This window comes from Zingiber officinale, chromosome 2B (assembly GCF_018446385.1).
Source record: "Zingiber officinale cultivar Zhangliang chromosome 2B, Zo_v1.1, whole genome shotgun sequence".
NCBI classification, from domain to species: domain Eukaryota; kingdom Viridiplantae; phylum Streptophyta; class Magnoliopsida; order Zingiberales; family Zingiberaceae; genus Zingiber; species Zingiber officinale.
The window spans coordinates 18,849,716-18,877,688 of NC_055989.1; the positions used below are offsets into that span (position 1 = coordinate 18,849,716).

Consider the following 27,973-nt stretch of genomic DNA (forward strand, 5'->3'; position numbering starts at 1 on the left):
CCCGGATGAAGCACCAACTTCACGGACGAATGCCAACAAGCAACACAGTCGAAGAAGCTCACACGAAGCTTCGGAGCTCAGCAAAGCTCAAGAGCACAGCAGTTCAGAGGAGGAAGAAGCAGATCTGTAGAGGCCCTCGATCTCGTTTATATGGCCTCTGATATCCTGAGTCAACCTGCGAACCTACAAGCAAAAAGGCCAGAACACAGAAGCCCGAAATAGCCTAGCCGTTGAGTCACAATGGCTAGGCCTGGACCGATCAGGCTCCACCCTGATCGGTCCAGAGCCTATCTAATCGGTCATGTGGACCGATCAGGCCCTAGGCTGATCGGTCCCCAGACCGATCAGCTGTTCCTTCCCGAGCCTGTTGCCTCCTTCTGATCGGCCTTCTGATCGGTCTCCAGACCGATCAGATAACACACAGAAGCTCACTGTGTGGTTATTGATCGGTCACCAGACCGATCATCCGTATCACTGGATCGGTCCCCAGATCGATCCAGAGCTTGGTTTTTCCCAATACCAAGTCCCAAGTCTCCCACACCAACATCCGGTCAACCTTGACCTGTTAGTACATCATGCTTAGCGTCCGGTCACTCCCTTGACCTGCTAAGACTCCCCACCAAGTGTCCGGTCAATCCCTTTGACCCACTTGGACTTTTCTCTTCGTGCCAAGTATCCGGTCACTCCCTTGACCTACTTGACCTTCTCAACACCAGATGTCCGATCACCCTTGATCCATCTGGATTTTCCCTTGCCCGGCTTCACTCACCAGGACTTCCCAACTGCCTAGCTTCACTCACTAGGACTTTTACCTGGCTTCACTCACCAGGGTTTCCCAACTGCCTAGCTTCACTCACTAGGACTTTTACCTGGCTTCACTCACCCGGGTTTCCCTTTCACCTGGCTTCACTCACCAGGTTTTTCCAACTGCCTGGCTTCACTCACCAGGACTTTCCCACTACCTGGCTTCACTCACCAGGACTTTCCCACTGCCTGGCTTCACTCACCAGGACTTTCACTTTCACCTAGCTTCACTCACTAGGATTTTCACCTGGCTTCACTCACCAGGACTTTTCGAACTGCCTGGTTTCACTCACCAGGACTTTCCGAACTGCCTAACATCCCAGTTAGGACTTCCCAGTCAAGTATCCGGTCAACCTTGACCTACTTGACTCTTCTTCATCCAACCTGATCAGACCCTGATCAGTATCTCTCCGCATGGACAACTGCACCTGCATTGTCCATGTCTACATGTCTTTCTGTATTGTCAAACATCGAAATCATGACCAAGGTTTACGCTTGGTCAACTAGGTCAACCTTGACCTACTGGAAATTGCACCAACACTCAGATCATCTTCATCTTCCTTGTAAGTTTTCACATATGTTTCGGCACTTGCCAAAATCAATCTTTCTACAATAAAAAGATGATAGTTGTTCTCGACCACCGAGTCGAATATGTTTGTAAAGTTCGATGAGCATGCCAATTCGTACCTATTACAAAGTTTGCACTCACATACAAAAACCAACATATATCCAATGCAGAAGTGCACGAATAGATGAAGCAACAAAAAAAAACAAAAAGTAGTCCGATGCACGAAGCTCCCGTTATGCGGGGTCTCGAAGAAGGATCATTGTATGCAGCCTTATCCTGTTTTTTTTTGCAAGAGGTTGTTTTCAGGATTCGAACCCGTGATCTTTTGGTCACAAAGCAACAATTTTACCGTTGCAAGAGGCTGCACGAATAGATGAAGCAAAGAAGTTTATTTATTTCGATAGACAAAGCATAAATTCCAGAAATTATAAATTTAAAGAACAGAGAGATTCTTATGAATGACAGAAAAAACACTTTGAAAATAGATTAAGAGATTGATAGACACATGGACAAAATAGATTAAGAGATTGATAGACACATGGAAGTAGGAGGGTTGTAATCAAAGCTCATTCTTGTCATATTTTATGAATCTACTAAATCTTATTGCATTCTATAATAATAACAAGAATGAAAAGTTATCCATATGCGTTGAAGAAATTCTCCAGTGGTATCTCAATATGCATCATTTGTCTGCCACAAGAACAAATTCATCAAATGTTCTCATGTCACACGTTTGCAAGACTTTTGTGGCAAGTAGAGCAATGAAACTAAGAAAGAGTCACACGAGTCCAACACCAATTATTCATTTGAATGTCATAGAAACATCAGAGCTCATGAAAAAAGTGAATTTCTCTGGAAGGGTTTGTGTCATAGAAACATCACAACCCTAACAAAAAGTGAATTTCTCTTGAAAGATATTTTACTTGTATTATGAGATAGTTATTAGCTATTTTGCAAGTCAAATAACAAATTTGGAGAACCAATACCTTATCTGCTACATTCCTTAGTCTTTTGACAGCCATCATAGGAAGAAAATCATGTGGTAGCAAAACAGAGCTGTGATTGGTTCGATCCTTGCACTCCATAGACCTGGATGTTCATCATGGTCAAGACTAGAGCTTGAAGATTCAAAGATCACCTAGCAAAGTATCGGACCATTTAACCATGGCGACATCTTGGGAAATAAAGAAAATTTCATGTGCGGATTACTTACCATGCAAGAGGACTCGCAGTGCGGTTAATTAGTAGCACATTGGAGTAGTGATTATTTTCGTTGAGATCACTCCTGCTAACTCCATTCACGTGAATCACTCCTTTTCTTCTTAATTTCGAATTTGTTGACAATATGTGTGACCATGCCTTTGAGTTGTCCGAAATCACTGGTATTTTACTTGAAATGAGATCCAAATCCTATAAAGAATCAAGAGAAGATGAACTTGTAGCACAACTAAAAAAATCAAGTTACCATAACCAATTGCATTGATTGAACCGATATCAGTGCAAAAATGTAAAGACAAGCACATAAAGCATAGTCGGGATAAGAATTCCTAAAAGAAAATTGGCCTAGGACACTGATTGAAAGATAAAGAGAAAAGGATAATGAATCTAGAAAGTGCATTTGATGAAGAAGATATTCAAAGGGAGCTTGATAAATGAAAGCATTTCAAACAAAAAGCCATACAAGGTTTCATACGAGTCATTGAAATGACATCTCTAATATTCTTAAATTCACTATACACTAAAAAATTAAGGTATCTTGCACAAAAAGACTGGCTCAGATTCCAGTCTCTTAGTCTAACTAAAACACGAAAACAGATGCACAATTTTCATTCGATTTTAAATATAGAGAGGAATGTGCATATCTTTCAAGTTACAAGTAGATTTGATATCAAAGTGACAATCTAGCTATGTCAAATTGCTAAAGAAATTAAATATTAACAAAACATACATTAGACAAAGTGGAATGGAACCCACTGCACAACCTATCAGAAAGAGTATATGATCCACGGGAAAGATGCAGAAAGCTACATGAAAGAGTATATGAGCATAACTTTACCCGCTATTGATTAAATAAAAAAGGAACAAAATTTGCACAATGCTTCATTAAAGTTTTAGAAAAACACAAAAATAATGTCTGTGACTTGTCAAATAATGTAACAGGAGTTGAGTAATTGTACATTCCATCTGTATTTGGATTTCCGCTTTGGTACAGGATCCCCTTCTTGTTATGTGTTGGATTGATGCACATTCTCGAAGGCATCACAAATACTCTGCAAGATAAACAAGCATAATGTCAGTACAAAACAACTATTAATTAATTCCTCCATCTAGAATTCTTCCTACAAATTTTTTATACGCAAGGAGTGAACTTTAAGACCCAAATCAAATGCTCAAAGGCAAATCTTCATAATCCCAGAATCTTGGAGTGTTCTTAATTCCAATTCAACGAATCAAAGAAGATCATCCACAATAGTGATGGAATATTAAAGCAAGGTAGTAGAACAGAAGAGAAATTTATGGCCCAGACCGGCGAAGGTGTCGCAGTGCTTTCCGGGGCAATCAATGCGGTCGCCCCAATACAAGTACTTGCTCTCCACCACCGCCTTGGCGGCTTCCCTCGACGACGTGGAGGAAGCAGGGATCGCAGAGGAGAAGGCAACCCAGAGGAGCGTGAGGGCAGCGGCAGAGATGAGGAAGAGTTATACGACGAGGTGCCGTTGGAACCGAAGAATCGCCATAACGGTGAGAGTCCGAGGTGTCGTTCACTAAATTCATCAATCTATGAGATGAACTAATTTTGTAATGATATTTGAGAATATACATCAAAACCTATTAATGGGGATGTAGCTCAGATGGTAGAGCGCTCGCTTAGCATGCGAGAGGTACGGGGATCGATACCCTGCATCTCCATAAAATATTTTATTAGTTTATGTTTTTTAGTTTGTATGTGAAAGTAATAAAACTCTTTATATATAATTTTATTGTTCTAGGTACTCATTTATGAGAAATTTATGAACATACAATAGTGTTAATTTTTTTTTAGAGTTTAGGTTAAAAAAGTGAACATTTTTTTTAATCAGGTTTTCGTTGATGATCTTGGATCGATAACCAAGGTTATCAAAAATAATCTCCAACCAAACACACCCTAAATGATCATGATTTGCATATACATGGGTGTGCATGATAACAAAACACTATAAATATAGTTTTGATATTCTGCATACCTTACTCTGCACATCTCTTGAGTATCCAATTTGTTTTTTAAATTTAATTTTTTGTTATGCTTAATACTATAATCCAAATCCTACACTCAAAAGACAAACTCTTATTGACATAAGTGGAGCAAAAAAAATTCGTATTTCGCTGATTCTATGTGCTGCCCACGAATGTCGCCTAGGCTAGCATCCGTGTGTGTATAGTATGTTATGCGATCGTCCGAGCCTGATTGGTAGAGGCACATGGAATTGATCAATGCGTCTCAAAATTTTTTTTTTTAAAATTTAAAAAAATCCATAAATCGGACCTAAAAAAATATCCTATATATATATTATACCCATGAGTATCTAATTTTGTTTAATTTGAACATTATAATTTAACATATATAGACACTAAAGGTAAAATTTAATTAGTTTAAACTTGGAGCCTAAAAAAATAAAATAAAATAACACATGTATTTCAGTTGGGGTGTCTGGATCAATTCTATGCGCTCGACAACACAGTTGTGGACTGTTCCACTACAAAAAAAAAAATAGCATTACCGACGGAATATTCTGTCGTAGTTCTGTCGGTAGAGGCATTTACCGACGGAAAATAAAGTGTCGGTGTAAAATTCATCGGAAAATTATACTCCGACGGAATTACTGTTCCGTCGGTACATTTACCGATGGAATAACTAGTTCCGTCGGTAAATATATACCGACGGAAAAGTTATTCTGTCGACAATTTTTGCTATCCTAATCTATGAGTCCAACAACAGAGTTGTGGACTGTTCCACCGCGAACGATATATATATAGGTGCCCCTCTTGTATTAGATTTATTTTTTAAAATTTATTTCTTTTAGCTCCTGAGTTAAGTCGATTAGATTTAAACTTTAGGGTTTAGGAGTTGGATTATAGTGTTCAAGCTAAAAAAATTAAAATTAAAAAATTTTAAGTACTCATGGGGTGTATAATATATGTAACGCCCCGGCCCGGGCGGGCCCCACCCGAACCAAACCAAGAACGCCATCGGAATTTTCCATCGGGTTGACGACTAGCTCCACAGACCACCGGAGGTCCTTTCAGCGTGCTTTGTCCTCACTTGCACGCACCCTGGAAAACTTCACAGGAGGTCACCCATCCTCAGATTTCTCCAAGCCAAGCACGCTTAACTTTGGAGTTCTTAAGTCTGGGCTTCCGAAAAGGAAGGTGCACCTTGGTGATATGAATAGTACCATCTTACCTTTTAAGTCATACTTAACCAGAATCTCAGAATCGGGGTATTACAATCACCCCCACTTAAAGACACAACGTCCTCGTTGTGTAACCACGAATCACACCACATACAAATCCCAGAAGCTCCCTCGCTAGGTGGTGCCCTGGGTGCTCCTGCCACAGGCACACTCACGGTCGCAAGGTCGCTCTGATACCATCTGTAACGCCCCGGCCCGGGTGGGCCCCACTCGAACCAAACCGGGAACGCCACCGGAATTTTCCATCGGGTTGACGACTAGCTCCACAGACCATCAGAGGTCCTTTCAGCGTGCTTTGTCCTCACTTGCACGCACCCTGGAAAACTTCCCAGGAGGTCACCCATCCTCAGATTTCTCTAAGCCAAGCACGCTTAACTTTGGAGTTCTAAAGTTTGGGCTTCCGAAAAGGAAGGTGCACCTTGGTGATATGGATAGTACCATCTAACCTTTTAAGCCATACTTAACCAGAATCTCAGAACCGGGGTATTACAATTATACATGTCAATCATATGCATCCATATAAATGCAGCAAGTAAATGCAGCAAACACAAACAATAAATGCATCATACATATGATGCCAATGACATGGTCACCCCTAACGCCAGTCAGCCATCTCACACACAATGATGAATCTGAGTGGGTAGAGCTGTGACAACCGTGCACTCTGACATCACTGCCCCTGATGAGTGACCGAGTGGACGGGATGCTGTCGGAGTACACACATACTCCTACCCCGAAATAATAAATGGGGGAGCGCAATGCTCTCATCTCCCGGTACACGATGACGGGGAGGACTCTCTGCCGGCTACTACGCTGAGTCACACTACCCATGAGCGGACCAACGGAGCCAAACAAAGTCCAACTGCCTGCCGGCTACAACGCTGCTACACTAAACCAACGGAGCCAAACAGAGCGGAACTGTCTGCCGGCTACCACGCTGAGTCACCAGACCAACGGAGCCAAACAGCAGAACTGCCACACACCTGTCTGATATACCACTAACCCATGAGTGGTGGTGTGTACAGATACATGTAACTGGCGATGTGCTCAACAATAATGGAGCAGACAATCGCACAGCATGCAATCATGCAAGATGATGCATGACACTAAACATGACAATATCACGAATAGCATAGCATGATCCATACTTAAATAAAAGGTGTACCACAAGTCAATGTATCAGATGGAAGATACACAAACAGATAGGGTATCAAATAAACCCTAGGTCCTGAACATAATGTATCATATGGTTGAGTCACTACCTATAAAGTAGGTATGATCAGGTAAATAATAACATGCAGTGCCTAACGAGTAAACAAGCAAACATGTAATAGATCATATAGTGACCAACCGAAACAAATGGAAAACACAATCATGCTATATGTTAAACACATTATTATGCATATCAAAAGACATAAGTCAAAGTACCCGCCTCCAATAAGAAAGGATCGTATCCGGTCCAATTTCCGATGTCGAGATACTCGTCTCGCGTCACAACCCTTAGTCACATATAAATAAATATATTTTATTTAGCTACATTTTACATAAATAGCTAAACAAAAATTCTTAAAACTCTTTAGGGCAAAACCCTAAACCAACCTCCTCGACCTGCCTAAATTAGGGCAATACCCTCAAAACGAAATCAAGAGAACCACCAGTAAAGCCACAACTTAGCCTGATCCAATTAAACCCAACCTCACCAAATGCAGCATTTAACGTAACACAAACCTTACCCAAATTTTCCGATGCCTCAACACTGCTCAAATCTTGAAGAACTTACTGCCGAGATCCGGAGAAGTTGCTGTGAGAAATCAGTGACAAATACCACTGTTATCAGCCAATAAATCCAACATAAGATCCCAAATCAACAACCCAAATACCTAACATGCCTTACCTACTCGTCACCCCCTGTTTCCTCTCTGCCGGCGACTGGTGGCGAAGAAGGAAGACCCGCCAGTGGAGTCTAAAGCATGGCAGAAGGTTGCTGGACCTTGGCGTCGGCAGTGGATGTTGGGGCAGAGGGTAGAGGAAGAAAGGAAGGCTCGGCAGAACCCAAGGCAGAAGAAAGGGTCGGCTCTCAGCAGTGTGCAGAGGTGGAGAGGCTAGGGCATGGGGCGGCTCGGGAAGAAAGTGAAGATGAGGCCGGCGTTAGGGCACAGTTGACGGCGGCCGGCGCTGGGGTTTGTCTAGGGAAGAGGAAGAAAGGTGCTGCGCGGTGATCGGCGCTAGGGCACCAGGGGGTGCGGCACCGCTCCGTGCGTCGCCGGCGGCTAGGACGAAGGCTGCAGTGGCTTGGTGTCGCACAAGAGGGCAGCGCCAGAGGAGGAAAGGATCAAGAGGGTGGCTCGACCGGCAGTGGCTCGTGCTCGCCGGCGCTTAGGCAGGGACGGAGGAGAAGAGAAGGGCGGCGTCGGCGCTTGCCGGCGCTTAAAGCATGCGGAAGGAGAAGAAACTGCCGCAGGTAGGGCACGCGGTGGTTCAGCAGAGAAAGAAGAGGGGCACGCGTGGGTTCGGCGAGGAAGAAAAAGAAAATAAAGAAAAGAAAATAGAAAAGGAATTAAGAAAATAATATTTCTCCGCTTAAATGGGTAGCCTAAACAGACCTTTTCGGCACCCACTTTTATCCCCGTAATCTCGTCCGTACGAGCTCCGAAAAATTCCCAAAAATTTCAAAAAATTCCCTTATTAATATTCTCCTATTTTCGGTATTTTACATTCTCCCCCACTAATAAAAATTTGGTCTCCAAATTTCGTTATCTACCATCAGCAAGTACTAATAACAGGTAAAGTGTATAAATGCTGAACGGTAAACTAAATCACATACCTCAAGTGAAAAGATGGGGGTATCGAGATCGGATAGTATCCTCGAGCTCCCAAGTAGCCTCCTCATCCGAATGATGCTGCCATCCGACTTTAACCAGCCAGATAGTCTTGTTCCGCAACTGACGCTCTTTTCGGTCCAAAATCCGTACTGGAACCTCCTCATAAGTGACGTCAGGCTGAACTGGAACTGAGACATCTGTCAGCACATGCATCGGGTCGGGCACGTATCTCCGCAGCATAGATACATGGAATACATCATGAACGCCTGACAGGGACGGTGGTAGTGCTAACCGGTAAGCTACCGCTCCGATCCTCTCCAAGATCTCGAAAGGGCCAATATACCGCGGAGCCAGCTTACCTCTGAGGCCAAATCTCTTCACCCCTTTCGTGGGTGAAACTCTCAGAAATACATGGTCGCCAACAGAGAACTCTAGTGGTCTGCGTCTCCGATCAGCATAACTCTTCTGGCGGTCCTGCGCCTCTGACATCCTCCGTCTGATAGTACGGACCAACTCTACATCCTGCTGAGCTCTATGAGGTCCCAACATCTAGGCCTCTCCAACCTCATTCCAGAGGACAGTGTGAACCACTGTTGGGTTTTTTGGGCCGCGAAAACCGCTTTTTCGCATCACGGAAACCCCGAATCACCCTAGCCAACGGATCTCGTGCGAAGAAAAATTTGAAAACATATGAGTACGAGTTACAAAACTTCTAGATCTACATGATGAAGATCTTTACCCTTGTTGCGTGCCCTTTTGCGTATCCCGCTCGTCCTCGGTACGCCGGATCTCGAAGTTGTCAATGTAGACAACTCTCTACACGTATCCACACGAACACACTAGGTGGAGGTGACCAAAAACCAAGGTGTGCTAGCACCTATGTGGTTCGGCCAAGGAAGGAGGAGAGGGAGAGCTTGAGAGGAAGAAGGAAGAAAATACACACTTGAATGAAAAATTGAATTCTCATTCAAAACAAAAGTGGCCGGCCACTCTCCATTGTGTAACTCCCAAAATTGCATTAGGTGCAATTAATGTGAAGCTATTAAAGAGAATGACTTTGTAACTTGCATGAGGTGGCACCCATGATGATGTGGAGTAACATCATTGGTCCACATCAATGCCAACTCACTAATGAGGTGGCATAAAGTCAAGTCAAACTTGACTTTTAATCTTCCTCTCAAGTCAAGTCAAACTTGACCAAATCTCTTCCATGGTTGATCGAATCCAACCATTTGATTCAAGCCAACTTAATATAATGAATCTAATTCATTTAATTAAATTGATTCAATGAGTCAAAATCTAAATTAGACTCATTGAACACATGAATCAACTTGAGTCGAACTCAAGTTAGCCCAATTAGGATTACTCTTAATCCAATTTGATTCATCAAATGAATCTAATCCTCTTGGTTCATCATATGAACCTAATCTCCATCTAATTGTCCTAAGTGTGTGACCCTATAGGTTCTTGTAACGTTGGCAATGCCCTAAACCCATTTAGGAGCATAAGTAATGAGCGGTATCTAGCAACACATCATTACTACCCAAGTTACAAGAATGTCGAGATCCGACATCACCTTGTGACTACTAATTGTGACTCCTCACAAAATATGACAAGTGTCCTTCTATCCTAGACATCTAGATTGATCAATATGAGGCATAGACCGTGTCATCCTCTAATCAATCTAAATCTTGAACTCCAAGTAGACTCACTAAATCAAATGAGCTCAATATCCCATATTGACTCATTTGGGCATGGCCATGCACTTCGTGGTCTCACTCTATCAAGAATACCGATGTCTCTCCCGTCGTATAAGAGGGATAGATCCCATCTACATCACTCACATCCCTCTGCATAATTTGTTATATACCCAGTAATCGCCTTTATAGTCCACCCAGTTACGGGTAACGTTTGACGAAACCAAAGTACATAACTCTTTATGTAGGGATCTATGGTGACTTCAGGTCTAAGGACTAGTAGTCATACTAATAGCCACATGAGAAAATATATGACACTCATATAACGATCCATGATACTTTCTCATAGCGGGTCATTCAGTATACATTCTCTAATGTATACCCATGTGTCAACTTGATATCCCTATATCCATGACTTGTGAGATCAAGTCATCGAGTTGACCTACATGCTAGTCTTATTGCATTAACATTGTCCCTGAATGTTAATACTCGACTAGGAATGATTAAGAGTAGTGTTCCCTATATCATCTCACTATCGGTTCAACTAACCGATTGATATAGGTGAGAACCATCTACTCAAGGACATTATTATACTTAGTTTATTTGGCTCTAGGCTTTATTTATATAGAATATGATACAATAAGTCCAAAAATATAATCATCAAATGATTGGCTCTAGGGCTCTAGCTAACAATCTCCCACTAGCACTAGTGCCAATCAGTGTAGGCTCTAAGCCCAAATGACCTAGTGTGACCATCATGCTTCTTCTGTGCCAAAGCCTTGGTCAAGGGATCTGCGATGTTAGCCTCTGTAGGTACTCTGCAAATCTTCACATCTCCTCTCTCGATGATCTCTCGAATGAGATGGAAGCGCCGTAGTATGTGTTTGGTCCGCTGGTGTGAGCGAGGTTCCTTCGCCTGTGCTATAGCTCCATTGTTGTCACAATAGAGCTCGATGGGGTCAGCAATGCTAGGAACCACCGCAAGTTCAGTGATGAACTTGCGGATCCAAACTGCCTCCTTTGCTGCCTCTGATGCAGCAATGTACTCGGCTTCTGTTGTAGAATCAGCTACTGTATCCTGCTTTCAGCTGACAGCACCACCATTAATGTAAAATACGAACCCCGACTGCGATCTATAGTCATCCTGGTCGGTCTGGAAGCTAGCATCACTGTAACCCTTTACAGCTAGCTCATCATTGCCTCCATATATCAAGAAATATTCTTTAGTTCTTCTTAAGTACTTAAGAATATTCTTGACCGCTATCCAGTGACTCTCACCTGGATCTGACTGGTATCTGCACGTCATGCTCAAAGCGTACGAGACATCAGGTCGAGTACATAGCATGGCGTACATGATCGATCCTATGGCTGAGGCATAAGGGATCTGATCCATGCGGTCTCTCTCCTCTCTAGAAGAGGGACCTTGAGTCTTCGAAAGACTCACGCCATGTGACATCGGCAGAAATCCCTTCTTGGAGTTCTGCATGGCAAACCGAAGGAGTACCTTGTCAATGTATGTACTCTGACTTAGGCCAAGCAATCTCTTAGATCTATCTCTATAGATCTGTATCCCTAGAATACGGGATGCCTCACCTAAGTCCTTCAATGAGAAGCAACTCCCTAGCCAGGTCTTGACAGACTGAAGCATAGGGATGTCCTTTCCAATGAGTAGTATGTCATCCACATACAATATGAGGAAGACAACTATATCCCCTACAACTTTCTTGTAGACACAAGGCTCATATTCGTTCTTGATGAAACCAAACTATTTGATTGCATCATCGAATCGAAGATTCCAGCTCCGAGAAGTTTGCTTTAGTCCATAAATGGACCTATGCAGCTTGCATACTCTGCTAGTATGCTGTGGATCTACAAAACCCTCAGGTTGTGTCATGTACACATCCTCGAGCAGGTTTCCATTCAGAAACACGGTTTTGACATCCATCTGCCATATCTCATAGTCATGGTAGGCTGCAATAGCAAGCATGATCCGAATGGACTTAAACATCGCTACTGGAGAAAAAGTCTCATCATAGTCAATACCATGAATCTGCTTGAAACCTTTAGCTACCAAGCGACCCTTATAAATAAGTCCATCCATGTCATTCTTTCTCTTAAAGACCCACTTGCACCCTATGGGTTTTACCCCTTCAGGTGGATCAACCAAAGTCCAAACTTGGTTGGTGTACATGGATTCCATCTCGGATCTCATGGCCTCTAGCCATCTCTCGGAATCTGGTCTCATCATTGCTTCCTGATAGGTGGTAGGCTCATCCTCTATGAGCACAATGTCATCATGGTCAGACAAGAGAAATGAGTATCTCTCAGGCTGACGACGTACCCTATCAGACCTGCGAAGAGGTATGTCTACATGAACTGGTTGTTGTTCCTCAACTCCTTGTGGAACAACATCATCCACAACACTTTGTGGTTCCAGTTCAATTTCCATCGAGGCATCAGTGCTATTGTTCGCATCTTGAACTTCTTCAAGATCGAACGCGCTTCCACTAGTCTTTCTAGAAACAAAGTCCCTTTCTAGAAAGACCCCAGTCTTTGCCACAACTACCTTGTGCTGACTGGGAATGTAGAAGTAATATCCCTTAGTTTCCTTGGGATATCCAATAAAATAGCACTTGTCGGATTTGAGTCCTAACTTGTCTGAGACTTGACGTCGAACGTAAGCCTCACAACCCCAAATCCTCATGAAATACACCTGGGCATCTCTCCCAGTCCATATCCTATATAGTGTCTTTATCACGGCCTTGGATGGAACTCGGTTGAGTATAAAAGCTGCCGTGTCTAGAGCATAGCCCCAAAGGAATGTCGGAAGATCTGTGTGACTCATCATAGACCGTACCATATCTAATAAGGTACGATTCCTCCTTTCGGACACACCATTCCACTGTGGTGTTCCAGGAGGAGTGAGTTGGGATAGAATCCCACACTCAGCTAGGTAGTCACGAAACTCATGGCTAAGGTATTCTCCACCTCGATCTGATCGAAGTATCTTAATACTCTTGCCAAGCTGGTTCTGTACTTCATTCTTGAATTCTTTGAAATTTTCAAAGGATTCAGACTTATGTGTCATCAAGTACACATAACCATATCTACTGAAATCATCAGTAAATGTGATGAAGTACCTATAACCGCCTCTAGCAGCGACATTGAAAGGGCCACATACATCACTATGTATGAGTCTTAACAAATCAGTCGCTCTCTCGCTGTGCCCACTAAAGGGAGTCTTGGTCATCTTGCCTCGTAGGCATGACTCACATACCTCATATGATTCAAAATCAAATGAGTCCAGCATACCATCCTTATGGAGCTGGGATAAGCGCTTGTCATTTATATGACCTAAGCGACAGGTAGGTTTGGTTCATGTCATTTGACTTGAACCTCTTGGTATTTATGTTATAGATAGAGCTCTCAAGGTCTAGAATATAGAGTCCGTTTATCAGAGGTGCACTACAATAGAACATATCTTTTAAATAGACGCAATAACATTTGTTCTTTATAGTAAACGAGAAACCTTTCTTGTCCAAACAAGAAACTGATATAATGTTCTTAGTTAATGTAGGCACATAACAACAATCGACTAACTCTAGTACAAGCCCAGAGGACAGAGATAGAAAGTAAGTCCCTACAAGAATTGAACCCGTGCTCCATTGCCTACTCGTAGGTCCACCTCGCCTTTGTCAATGCCCCGCTATTTCTCACATCAGTACAAATGTGAGAAGCACATCCAGTATCTAATACCCATGATGTAGAAATAGATAGATTGACATCTATAACATATATACCTGAAGTGGAAGTCTCACTTCGCTTCTTCTTAAGATCCTCCAAGTATACCTTACAGTTCCTCTTCCAGTGCCCGGTCTAACCGCAGTGGAAGTAGGTAGCATCCTTGGCGACCCCTCCTTTAGGCTTCAGTGCCTTGCCTTTGCCCTTGGCTTGGGACTTTCCCTTCCCTTTGGGCTTGCACATGCCCTTATGTTTCTGAACCATCAGAACAGTGTTGGGCTTAGCCTTCTTAAGGTTTAGCTCAGCAGTTCTCAACATGCTAAGCAGCTCGGGCAGTGGCTTGTCAATCTCGTTCATATTGTAGTTTAGAACGAATTGACTGTAGCTATCCGGCAAGGATTGCAAGATCAGGTCAGTAGCCAGCTCTTGGCCAAGAGGGAACCCCAACCTTTGTAGGTTCTCTATGTACCCAATCATTTTGAGTACATATGGGCCTACAGGAGCCCCGTCTGACATCTTGCACTGAAACAGTGCCCTTGAGATCTCAAATCTCTCATGCCTCGCTTGACCTTGATATAGTTGACGAAGATGTTCAACCATATCGTAAGCGCCCATTAACTCGTGTTGCTTCTGAAGCTCAGAGTTCATGGTCGCGAGCATTAGACAAGACACATCTAATGCGTCATCTTGATGCTTCTTGTAAGCATCTTTGTCAGCTCACGGGACATTGGCAGGAGGAGCCTCCGGAATGGGCTGCTCCAGAACGTACAGTTTACGTTCCTGAGTGAGAACTATTCTCAAGTTCCTGTACCAGTCCAGGAAGTTTGCTCCGTTGAGCTTGTCCTTCTCAAGGACAGATCGCAGGGAGAAGGTGTTCGTATTTGACGTCATGGTTATCTACAACAGAATAAAAGCAGAAATAAATATCATAATCTTAATCATTTAATTAGGCCTTTAACTAAATGATGCTCCCACTGAATTCTATAATTCATGTGGGACAAGATCCACATCATACTAACCCTTGAGTTAGCTTTGGCTAATACACCCAAGACTTAGTATGATCGGAAGGTAACGATTACCAATTACATCTCTATGCAACTCTTGTTTATAGGATGAAATCCGCATTTATATTAAAACTCGAGTTAGCTTTGGCTAATACGCCCGAGAATTAATATAAACGTGATTTTGTCCTACCTTTCCAACCATTGGAAGAATGCCTATAGTTGTACTCGATCCAACCGAGTAAACTAGGAATACTCAATCTAATTGAGTTTGTACTCGCCCATGCGTTGATAGGCGGGACCAAGATTGTCCCTCCGTACCCTACCAAGAGAATATGTGTTGCTCTGCTTTGGCAGATTCAACAACATCATGCGATCGAGGTAGTGGTAGGTATCACGGCATGGTAGGCATTTTGAGTTGTCATGATTTAGATCTAATCTAAATGATGTTGTATCATATACATGAAATAGATCTAATCTAATCGATAGAGTGCATCTTGTACACGATGTAGATCTAATCTAATCGTAAGGGTGCATCTTGTGCACGATTTAGATCTAATCTTAATCGCTAGGCACTAATTAATTACTTAATTAATAATGCATCATATACACAAGTAATTAACTAAGTTTTGTGATTAGTCATGGGGTATATAATATATGTATTTTGGGTGTTTAGGATTTACAATTTAAAGGAATAAATTTTAAAAAAAATTGAGATGCTTGGATCAATTCTAGGCGCGTGAATTGTTCTGCAGCGAATGATCCTTGTAAATTTCTCATGAAGGAGATCAATGATCATAAGCAAAGGAAACCGGAAATCTCCATGTTTCAGGAGATACATTCTCTCGTGAAACATAGAACAAACACACTATTGTAAAACAACAAATTACTACAATCAAAGTTAACTGCGAAATTGAATTATTACCCGTTCAGCAAGCACGCAAGCTTTGCCCGGAGTCCCAACACCAACTGCAATTAGTTTAACTCCTGCTGCATCAAATTTGGATGAGTTTGCAGCTATCAAAAGAGAAGAGCTAAACTCACCAACAAAAACATCCAAAATGCCTCATGAGTGCAACCACTGAAACACACTAATCCACACAAAAGTAGTTGATCATGTATCAATCAATCTGCTAGGACAATGAAACGGAACAGCTAACAATTGCCTAATCGAACAAACTAAGAGCAGGTGGTAATCAGATCTAGAGAAGAAAGATTTAGAAAATCAGTAGTTAGTATGAATGGGAGAAGGGAAAAAAGGAAGCAATTTGATATTTCGTTTTGGTCCCAGAGATCGCTGAGGAGCAGGGCTCTCCAGTGCCCCTGCCGCGAATACACGGATACCATCAAAGGCATCCGGGGTTGCGGTCTCATTGACGTCGCTAGTAGCGACTGCGACAGAGGAACCATGCGACGCAGCTTGAAGGATCGGCATCTTAAGCCGACTAGTGACGAGCCGAGTGAATCGGGGGATCAAACCCACAGATGGCTTCGGCGGAGAATTTGATCAGCTTACGAGGGAGCGAGGCGGAGAGAGGGTGAGCGACGGAGGAGAGGTCCTGCTCGCCGACGCAGCTGCAGTGGCGAAGAAACAAACCTTAACAACCTCCAGAACAAAATCTCAAGCAACAAGACTTTCCTTTCTTTTCCGCGGTCAAGGAGAAGGAGACGTGAGAAAGATCACGGTTTGCAATGTACTCTCGCCTCTTCTTAAAAAAAAAAAACTCTAATGACCATTTAGACCAGGTGGAGTTGTATTCTCGCCTCTTCTTACAAACAAAAAAAAATTGTAATGACCTTTTATATTAGATGGAGTTTAGAGTTTAGGGTTTAGAATTTAGTCCCATATCATTTGTTTTTGATTGACGGAGTGGAACTAGTGCTATAAAAGAAGAGGCTATGGCTCTAATTTATTCATATCTTTCTCAGCCTTTTGGCTAAGATCAAGTGTAGTATTTGTTCTTATCAGTTTAATATCTAATACGTGGACCATTGGTTCACTATGATATTAAATTAATTTTTGTTTTGGGGAGAGACAGGGGCGTAGCTAGGATTTTTTATTAGGAGGGGCAATTTTTAAAAATTCATGAAACGAGAAAGGAATAACTTATAACTCTTGGAAGATCATTGCTTTTGAGAAAAATAGATAAGATAAAATAGAGAGGAAGAAGTAAAAAATGGAGAACTTTACTTTCTTCGTTAGCAACCTTGACTAGTTTCGATGAGCTCGACAACAACACAAACAAAACAAGGTAAGACAAAACATGACTATTTTGTTGTGCCAATAAAATCCTAAAAAATACCAAAAGAGGAAGAAGATTGGGGGTTGATGGCTACTTGATCTTGTTGCTAGAAGAGGGCAGCAACTGATGTTATATTTCTTGCTTGCAGGAGAAGAGAAATGAGAAGAAAAAAGCTCTTGTGCTTCAGAAGAGGAGAGGAAAAAATTATAAGTTTACCAACGTTGGAGAAGAGAAGGAGAAGAAGTAAATGAGGAAGAAGAGGAAAAAAAAAATAAAAGAGAGGAATGGGTGAAGGGGTTGCATATGGTACGGCAGAGATGTAACATGCATCGGGAGAAAAGGGAGAGAAAAAAATGAAAGGTTTCGTCAAAAATATCCTAATTCAAATCAATTAAACTTGGTTCGGTCATAACTCAACTTCAAATCAATTTCAATTTGAACCAACATAATTTTTATATCCATATCTACCTGTTGAATTTAGTTCAAACTCGATTCAATTTTAATTAAGCTTCCTTACTTTGTGCCCTACGATTTAATTCATCCGTTTATTATTATATATTTTATATTTAAAATTCAATAACTAACATTTCAAATTGTGATATTTCCTCGTAGAAGTGGTACCAATGGATAACTTAGGTCATGAATTTTGCAAATATGTGATCAATTTCAGTTTTCGACATTGAATGATGCTAAATCAACTACTCAAAGTGACGATAAAGACTTTCAAATAAATAAATAAATATATATATAATAAAATTTGAGAGGGGGCGGTCGCACCCCCTCTCCTTAAGGTGGCTACGCCCCTGACAAGACTCTCCTTTCTTTTCCGCGGTCAAGGAGAAGGGGACGTGAGAAAGATCACGGTTTGCAATGTACTCTCGCCTCGTCTTAAAAAAAAAACTCTAATGGCCATTTAGACCAGGTGGAGTTGTACTCTCGCCTCTTCTTACAAACAAAAAAAAATTGTAATGACCTTTTATACTAGATGGAGTTTAGAGTTTAGGGTTTAGAATTTAGTCCCATATCGTATGTTTTTTATTGACGGAGTGGAACTAGTGCTATAAAAGAAGAGGCTATGGCTCTAATTTTTTCATATCTTTCTCAGCCTTTTGGCTAAGATCAAGTGTAGTATTTGTTCTTATCAGTTTAATATCTAATACGTGGACCATTGGTTCACTATGATATTAAATTAATTTTTGTTTTGGGGAGAGATCATCTACTAGATCTTTCGTGTGTTATCCTTGTGTTGTACTATTGCAGGGTTCGTGTCTTAAGTTCAATTAAATTTTTATATTAAGGTGGTGTTTGGTTTAGAGGTTTGGAAATAAGGGAATGGATTCATTTCCAAACCTGGATGAAACCCACCCTCTCCCTTATGTTTTGATGGAATGAGAATAAGAATTAAGTTTTGGACAAAAATACCCTTAGTATATTTGTTTAATTTTTCTTTCATTTCATTCTTTCTCCTTGTTCTCTCTCATCATACTTTCTCTCTCCTCATTCTATCATCATATTTTTTCTTTCAACATATTTTATCTCTTTTTATTCTCTCTCATCACACATTCTTTACAATTTTCTCTCTCATCATACACTCTCCCTCATTATTTTCTCTCTCTTCATTCTCTCATTTTTTTCATCATACTATTTCTCTCATCATTCGTTCTCTCTCCTGAATCTCGGTTACCATACTCTCTCTTCATATTTTATCTAATCACACTTTCTCTCTCTTCATTCTCTTCCATCACTCTCTCTCTCTCATCACACATTCTCTACCATTTTCTCTTTATATTCTCTCTCATCACTCTCTCTCATTATTTTCTCTCTCATCACTCTCTCTCATTATTTTATCTCTCTTCATTTTTTAATCATACTTTCTCTCTCCTCAATCTCTCTTACCATACTCTCTCTCCATATTTTCTCTCATCCCACTTTCTCTCTCTTCATTCTTTTCCATCACACACTCTCTCCTCATTTTCTCTCATCACACTTTCCCTTTCTTCATTTTTTTCCCATCACACATTCTCTCTCATCACAATTTCTCATCATACTTTCTCTCTCTTCATTTTTCACAATTACTCTTTCGCTCTCAACACACTTTCTCTCTCATCATACTTTTTCTCTTCTCAATCTCTTCTATCAAGCTCTCTCTCCTCATTTTCTCTCATCATACTTTCCCTCTCTTCATTTTTCCCATCACACTTTCTCTCTCATCATATGTGTCTCTCACATTCAATTTTACTTTCCATCTAATTTTTTCTCTTATTTTCCTCTAAGGGTAAAAAAAAAAATTTAAGTTCATTCCGATTGAAAATATTAACTAACCAAATATTACTTTTAGGTTTGATACCCAAGCTCACACTCATTCCCATTCCACAATACTATGATACCTATTCTCATTCCGATTCCTAGGAGAGAACCAAACACCACCTAAATTAAGTTTATTTTTAAATTATTTATTACAGTCCATGAAATTAAATCATAAAAGTTTATATATTTTAAAATAAATACAAAACACATAAAAAATAATCAAATATTTTTACTGATTTAATTATTAATTTTTAGTTAATAAATAAGAAATTTTAAAATTATAATTGAATAAATTGATGTTTTCTTAGATGAAATTTTGAAATAATTTAATTAAAAATTTAAATTTGATTAGGTTATTCATTTTAAATTTTAAATGTTATCAAGTTCTCAATTTAATTGGTATCAAGTATTCAACTTGCAAATCCTCCAGCCATGAAAATTTTTAACCGGTCTGTCAGTCCAGTGTTCTTAGATCAACCGTCCATTAGAGAAAATTCATCCGTTAATTCACCAAGATTTAAACACGATCCTTAAATATTTGAGAAACTAAAAAAGTGCCCTACCGTGGTACTATTACACAAGAACAACCTTATTTATTGCTTAAAACTTATTCAATTAGTTAATAAATTTAATAATTTAAACTTATTTTATTTTATTTATTTAACATGTTTATAAAAAGTTATTGATGATTATTATTCACTAATATACTTGTTCAAATTTATTCATAAGTTATTGAAACATGTCCAATTAATTAAAATTGTGTTGTATTGAACGCACATAAATAATTCCATATTAAATTGAACACCAAACTTATTTTTGAACCATTGGTTCATTTACTGCCCTATCCAGCACGCTTGGGATATGTACCGAGAGGACAATGTTGTTACCATCTCGATGATCTTGAACCAACTCCAGACCAATGCTTTGGATAAACATGCTCGCTCAGTCAAACTGATAAGTAAATTGTTCGGTCACACTGAAAGAACAAGCCAAATGAAAGGCCATGGGAAACCCTAACCCTACGGTCTACGGAGGGCCCTAACTATAGGAGAGTAACTCGAGGGGTGATTAGCTTGCGGGTTAGATTAACAAACATGTTAAGGTGCTTTCATACTAGGAAGCAACAGAGTTGGGAAAGTTGGCAACAAAGTTCTTTAATATATTTTGCAATGGGAGAAGGAAGCACGATGGCCAAAGTAAGATTGACTTTCCACATCTCTTCCCTCCAGGCCATTTCAAGTAGATATAAAAGAAACAAAAGGAGTTCAATAGGATGAACCCAGCATATCAAATGAGAACCACCAAAACCTCAAGAGTAAGATGCATGAATTGAGACTTCCTCCTCAAAATATTTGACAGTATGATTGATCATGTCTGAAAAATGAAAAGAGGGCATGCTGGCAATGGTGACTTGGTTATTGATTGGAATAGGACTTTTTACTATGAGAAAAAGTTTTCCTTTGATCTCGCACACACTAAAACAAGTAAAAAAAAATGTTAGTGCCCAAAAACTAGGGGAAGTCTTTGGCGATAGCCCTCCGACGCTGATGACGCAAAGCCTCTGCGAGTGGCGGACATGAGCACAGCCACCGGCCAAATCGGAGACAACTCCGTGGGTGTCCCTCAAGGCCTACGACGTCGGAAATTGGGGAAGTTCGCGACATGGACGCTATCTTTCTATGTGTTGGCAACAGGCAACAAAATCGATCGGAGCGGCAGCAAACAAGAGCAAAAGGAAGGGGTAGCAATTTTAAACAGGAGATTTGTCATGCATTTATAACTAACTATATGCTCTGATGCCATTGTTGATACTCAATATGCATGAATCAAAATGGATTAAAATGGTAAACACTTACAACAATCTCCCGCAGATCTACAATCGACGACGATTGGATTTGCTGTCGGGAGATCAATCATAGGATCAGAAGGCTCTCCACAATTCCACGAACCAAATCCCACTGTCTCAAATGTTCTTCTCACTCTCCCGTTGTCTCTTTCTCTACACCGTGAATCAGCCCCCCTGTAAGGACCCAACTCCTGGGTACTAAGCTGTGAGCCGGATCGCTACATTAACTACTGAAGCTACTGTGCGGAAAACTGGGTAAAATAAAAATTTTACTAACTGACTCGGTTAAACTGACAACTGATACACCCATGCTGTTATAAAGAAGGATTCAAGACCCTTTCCGGTTGGTGTACATGTGCTAAGGAGGATACTTGACCTCCCATCTGAGCTAGGAACTCAGAACTAACTTCCCAGCTAGCTGCTGATCGATCCACGGATCGATCAACTTGCTACGATTCTGTGCCCTGCTGGATCAGTCTGCGGACCGATCCAGGTGTGTCTGGATCGGTCTGCAGACCCCTGTCAGGGCATCTTTTACTGTTGGATGCTCATCGGTCGGCCGATCGATCTATCCTTTTATCCCAAGTCCGATCGGCTCACCCTTCTCCGGTGGACCCCCTGACCCTTCTGATAGTCTGAAACGACATCAGAATTTCTGATTTCCAGCACTGATTCGTGCCAAAAATCGCATACACAAGTTCTAGATACATGAAAACACTCTAGCACGTAAATAATAACATTCTAAACATGGTAATCTAAACAAAACATAGTTCACTAAGCTATAACACCTATCAACAAGGCTAAGTCATAAAACTAGTCATGTTAAGTATCAAAACTGAAATGGAAGTGTATAGATCCCCAAGGATCTTTATTCCAAACCCCTTGCACACACACATCGTCGTAGCATCGCCCTCCAGCCTCCGCTAGTCCACTTTTCTTTTACCGGTATCTGCAGTATAAGAAAAGTAGCATCTGTAAGCTTAAAGCTTAGTAAGAAACCATCTACCTCACTAAAACATGCAACGATGCGATTATGTTTTTAAATCATGCTGTTTGAAACATACTGAATATGAAAGCATGGCATGGCATGGTATCATACAAAGCATAAACTGGAACTGAAACATGGCATAGCATATAAACTGAACATGAAACTGAACTAGTCATACATATATCTAAATCTGTACATGAACTCAAATCATGTAAAGGGAACCTGAACTGAACTGAAAGCTAAATTAGTGTTCTCATCACTAGTTTCAAATTTGAAAACTATACATATAATAGATGAAAATACTAAACATGTTGTTGGGCCCTGGCAACTGTATTTACTGTGCGGACATCCCTACGAGACCCGGGATTGCAAGTTCCGAATCCAGCAGGGTTACTAGGTTATCTGAACCTAGGGACGACTGTGGGAGTCCAGCCCATGGATATCTGATCCAAGTACAGTGCCAACTGAATAAAAGTAAAATACTGAATACTGTTTTATTTTACTTTGCTGTTCTAGGTTATCTGAACCTAGAGGCTACTGTGGGAGCCCACCCAATGGATATCTGATCCATATAGCTGTAATAACTGATAATAAACTGAATAAAATGTTTCTAGTACATTTTACATACTGTTAGGACGCCTACTGGTGCATTCTTCTTAACTAGGCATTCTACCGAATGCTTGGTGTGCACTAAACGCACACCCTAAAACTGAAAACTGTAGAACTACTGAACTAACGCCAAAACTAACAAGCGAGAGCAATTATACTGCAGGTGAGGGGTTTCTTACCTCAATCGCAAGGTTTTCTTACGATTCTAACCGCTAGGTTTTCCGAAAACTGCTCCGTTCGACGAACCGCTTATGTCCTCGCGTTCCTCTCGCGGAGAAGAACCTTTTTCGTGTTGGAGTCGTCACCGGAAGATGTTCCCTTGACCCTTGGCTTGGTGTGTGCCGTGCGTGAGGAAGAGGGGGAGAGGAGAGGTGCGGCGGTTTTAGGTTTCGGGTGAGGAAAAGCTACGGTGAGAAAATAATCTAAACTTCTCACTTAAATCCTTATTTATATTTACTAATTAATTCATCCAAAATCAATTATAAATATAATTGATTCCCTCTTCTTTCAGCACGGCCCTGCTGGGTTCAACTGGTTACTAGCATTATCCCTTACACCATAGGTCTCGGGTTCGATTCCCGCCTAAGCTATTTTGCGACTTATTTGTTTTTGCTACTTCCGGTACTCCAAAAATTATGTAAAAATATCCTAAAAATCTAGAGAAATCATAGGATATTTCTAAAATAAATTCGGGAATTTTTCGGGCTTTACAATCCCCCATACCTTATAAAAAGTTCGTCCCCGAACTTAAAACAATTCTGGGTACTTCTGTCTCATGCTGGCCTCTGTCTCCCAAGTCGCCTCTGCTGCTGTGTGATTTTGCCAGCTGACTTTGACTAATGGTACTTCCTTGTTCCGTAATTTCTTTACTGCTCGGTCTATTATCTGAATAGGCCGACTGTCATAGCTGAGATCATCACGGACCTGTACCAACTGGGGCTCAATCACCTGGGTGGCGTCTGGAATATGCATGGAGACATGAAATACGTTGTGGACAGCTGACATCTCCTGAGGTAACTCTAGCTCATATGCTACCTTGCCCACTCTCTTCGTGATAAGGTATGGTCCCACATATCTGGGAGCTAGCTTGCCCTTCTTCCCAAAACGCATGACTCCCTTCATGGGAGCTACTCTAAGGAAAACTGTATCCCCAACTGAAAACTCTAGGGGTCTGCGTCGTGTATCAGCATAGCTCTTCTGACGGCTCTGTGCTGTCTCTATCCTCTGGCGAATCTGCTGTATGGCTGCTGTGGTATCTGCTACTAGATCTGTCTGAAGCTCTAGTTCATTCTGTTCACCACTCTCATACCAGCAGATTGGTGATCTGCACCTCCGCCCATAGAGTGCCTCATAAGGTGCCATGCCGATAGTGGCCTGATAACTGTTGTTGTATGCAAATTCTGCTAGACTCAGATATTTGCACCAACTTCCCTTGAAATCTAGGGCACAAGCTCGGAGCATATCTTCGAGTACCTGATTTACTCGCTCCGTCTGACCATCGGTCTGAGGATGGAAGGCAGTGCTAAATTTTAACTGGGTGCCCATAGCTGACTGCACACACTTCTAGAAGTGTGATGTAAATCTGCTGTCTTTGTCTGATATAATGGTTCGTGGGACTCCATGCAGCTTGACAATCTTCTTGAGATACAACTGAGCTAGCTGCTCCATGGAATAGGATATTCTAATAGCTAAGAAGTGGGCTGATTTAGTCAACCTGTCGACTATTACCCAGATGGCATCAAAACCATTCGTGGTTCTGGGTAATCCCACTATGAAGTCCATAGAGATATCCTCCCACTTCCATTCTGGAATCTGGATCGGCTGCAGAACTCCTCCTGGTCGCTGATGTTCTGCCTTAACCCTCTGACAGGTTAGACAGATGCTGACGTATCTGGCGATATCTCGCTTCATCTCAGGCCGCCAAAATCGTTTCTTTAGATCCTGATACATTTTGGTGGAACCAGGATGCATCGCATAGGGAGTCCTGTGAGCCTCGTCTAGAATCTTTCTGTAGTTCTCCCTGGTCTGGAACACAAAGTCTGTCACCACAAGACACTACCCCGCTGGCGGACACTCAACTCTCCATTTTCTGATTCTGCTAACCCTTGCTTGATTCAATATCCTGCTCCTGAGCTGTCTGGATATCATCAAGCAAGGTAGATGCTAAGGACATAGTGGAAAGCTGTCCGACTATAAGCTCGAGGCTAAAGGCTGTAATCTCCTTCCTTAGGGGTGGTGACATAGCTGCTAAAGAGAATAAGGTAGCACTGGACTTCCTGCTGAGTGCGTCTGCTACCTTATTAGCTTTCCCTGGATGGTAGAGGATATCTATATCATAATCCTTGACCAGCTCTAACCATCTGCGCTGTCGCATATTCAGATCCTTCTGAGTAAAGAAATACTTCAGACTTTGGTGATCTGTATACACTCTGCACTGAGCTCCGTACAAATAATGTCTCCAAATATTGAGAGCGAACACCACTGCTGCAAGCTCAAGGTCGTGAGTAGGATAGTTCCTCTCATAATCCTTGAGTTGTCTGGAGGCATAGGCGATCACCTTGCCGCATCAGTACTGCTCCTAATCCCAATTTAGAGGCGCCACCGTAGATGTCGAAGTCAGTGTTTTCTGGTATAGCTAAAATAGAGCACCGTCAATCTCGCTTTAGTTCAAAGTCGTTCTCAGCCTCCTGCTCACCGAAATTTCTTGTTCTTCCCGGTGAGAGCCGCTGGGAGGCTATCCGGAGAAGTCCTCTCACGAATTTCTGTAGTAGCTCTGCTAATCCCTGAAAGCTTCGATTTCACTGGCGCTCGGGTCTCTTCCAGTTACTCACCGCTTCTATCTTGTGGATCTACCATAACACCATCTTTGGAGATGATGTGACCGAGAAAGGCTACTGGTCCAGCCAAAATTCACATTTCGTGAATTTGGCATACAGCTGGTTCTGCTACTGCAGCACTATCTTCAGATGCTCTGCATGGTCCTCCCGAGTGCTTGAATAGATAAGAATGTCATCGATGAACACGATGACAAACTTGTCTAAGTATTCTCTGAATACTCTGTTCATGAGGTCCATGAAAGTAGCTGGAGCATTTGTCACGCGAAAGGCATGACTACGAACTCATAATGTCCGTATCTGGTCCTGAAAGTCGTTTTAGGTATATCACCTTCCTTGACTCTAACCTGGTGATATCCTGATCTGAGGTCAATTTTAGAGAACACTGTGGCTCCCTTTAGCTGGTCAAGGTCATCTATCCGGGAGAGGGTACTGTTTTAATTGTGACCTGGTTCAAGGCACGGTAGTCTATGCATAAGCGCATGCTTCCATCCTTCTTCTTCACGAACAACACAGGTGCTCCCCATGGTGAGTGACTAGGGCGTATGAAACCCTTGTCAAGAAGCTCCTGAATTGCTCCCAAGTTCCTTCGCTCACTGGAGCCATGCTATGCATGCCTTGAAATTGGATTTGTGCGGAATGAGCTCTATCTCAAATTCAATCTCCCGGTCTGGTGCTAAGCCTTCCTCAGGGAACTACTGGGTAGTCACAAACGACTCGAACCTCCGATAGCTGTTGGTTCTTGTCCTGGCCGGTGTTGACTACATTTTCTAAAAATCCCATGCATCCTGAATCCATTAGCTGCTGTGCTTTCAATGCTGAGAGAAACTTCCGGCTTTTCTCTTTGGTTTTCCCATGTACTCAAACGGTACTCCTGCTTCAGGTTGGAATATGACCTTCTGTTTACGGCACTCTATAGAAGCGTCGTATCGATCGAAAATCCATTCCAAAGATGACATCGTAGTCCGTCATTTCTAGCACCACGATCACCAAAAGTTCTCTCCGCTATAATGACCGCACCGCCCGAGCTGTGTAGATGCCATAATGTCTCCCGAGGGTATTGTCGAACCGACTATTGAGTACCTCTGGAGGTATTTGACAAATGCCCTGGATACATAAGAGTGGGTTGCCCAAGATCGAATAAGACATTGCATTATGTCAGAAATATTGATCCGACTGTGACAACCGCCGAGGCATTTGCTACGTCCTCTCCGGTCAGTGGAAAATCTGCCGTGTTAGGGGGCTTCTAATCTGCCCGACCGATCTGTGGACCATCTAAGGTCGCATACATCTCGTGTAGCTACCGCTGAGCTCCATATCGTATCGGCCGAGGCCGAGGAAGATCGTTCTTGTTCGCACCGCTAGCCATGTGCCCTTCCCCGCCCACATTCAAAACAACTCGCGTACTTTGCGGCAAACTCGGATGATGTTTCCCACAAGTAGTACATTTGGGATGTCTGGAATGTTTTCCACTGGTCCTCCTTTTGGGTCACCGCTTGCCTTGCGTTTCCCCTTCCAGTTGGAGCTATGTCCCTGTTGTTTCTGATGAGTGAGCTAGCTTGTCCCTTGGGCTCTGTGGAAACCTGCTTCTGTTGGGTGATATTGTGGTGATCGAGCACTACTCACTAGCTCCTCCGTGGTTTGTGGCCTATGAACGCCACCACCACATTCATTGCGATCTCGGTCCGAGCATCTTCGAGATCAAGCGTACTCGTTCCTTCTCCGAGCTGACTAGTTCGGACACGACGGGCCAACTGTTGAATTTCTTCACGCCTCCTGAACGATAGGTTGCCCGACGAAATTTTGTAAACTCGTCATAGTGTCGGTTCGTGACTTGCATGTGAAAGAATTCCTCGAAGAATTCTTTCTCGAAGTTGCCCATGTCATCTGGTTTGCCACTTCGGTTTAATCCGCTCCCACCACATGCGTGCGTCTCTTGTTAAACAGAAGGAGGCACACTTCACCTTTTCGTGCTCTGGCCAGTCTAGAAGCTCCATCGTGCTTTCCAGTGTTTTAAACCATGCCTGAGCATCCCATGGTTCGCTGGTGCCTGAGAAGTTCT

At 42.0% G+C, this 27,973-nt stretch overlaps 1 non-coding gene and 2 pseudogenes across 1 annotated transcript; all 3 read left to right on the forward strand.

Annotated features, from left to right (window-relative positions):
- Positions 1–4,209: 4,209 nt before the first annotated feature.
- Positions 4,210–4,282, forward strand: TRNAA-AGC. The gene has a single exon. It is a non-coding gene; the product is annotated as a tRNA-Ala (tRNA).
- A 12,718-nt stretch (positions 4,283–17,000) lies between these two features.
- Positions 17,001–17,143, forward strand: LOC122049720 (annotated as a pseudogene).
- A 1,276-nt stretch (positions 17,144–18,419) lies between these two features.
- LOC122050043 lies at positions 18,420–18,606 on the forward strand (annotated as a pseudogene).
- The last annotated feature ends 9,367 nt before the right edge of the window (positions 18,607–27,973 follow it).